The 402-nt window shown below is 56.7% G+C and overlaps 1 protein-coding gene across 1 annotated transcript in view; it reads left to right on the top strand.

Moving 5' to 3' along the window:
* Window positions 1-402, top strand: part of SUPT16H (SPT16 homolog, facilitates chromatin remodeling subunit) — an 18,290-nt gene that overhangs the window by 15,412 nt on the left and 2,476 nt on the right. The gene's annotated exons all lie outside the window — the stretch shown is intronic.

The following is a 402-nucleotide window of genomic DNA, read 5'->3' as shown; positions in this document are numbered from 1 at the left end:
CTCACCTGTCCCACCCCACCTGTCCCTCCCCACCCCGAGGGCTCCTTCAAGCAGGGGGGTGGTCCTTCCTCGAGCCCGAGGGAGAGGTAATTTACCTGGAACTCACCTGGAACTCACCTGGAATTTACCTGTAACGCACCTGTGTCACACCTGGAACTCACCTGTGTCACACCTGTCTCACCTGTAACTTACCTGTTCCTCACCTGTCTTTCACCTGTCCCTCACCTGTCCCTCCTGTGTCACACCTGTCTCACCTGTCCCTTACCTGTGCCTCCTGTGTCACACCTGTCTCTCCCCTGTCTCACCTGTCTCTCACTTGTCCCTCATCTGTATCTCACCTGTGTCCCACCTGTGTCACACCTGTGTCCCACCTGTTCCTCTCTCCTCTTTCACACCTGTGTC

Source organism: Neopelma chrysocephalum, unplaced genomic scaffold (assembly GCF_003984885.1).
Source record: "Neopelma chrysocephalum unplaced genomic scaffold, ASM398488v2 Primary Assembly neopelma1_250, whole genome shotgun sequence".
NCBI classification, from domain to species: domain Eukaryota; kingdom Metazoa; phylum Chordata; class Aves; order Passeriformes; family Pipridae; genus Neopelma; species Neopelma chrysocephalum.
This window is presented reverse-complemented; position numbering and strand designations above follow the sequence as displayed.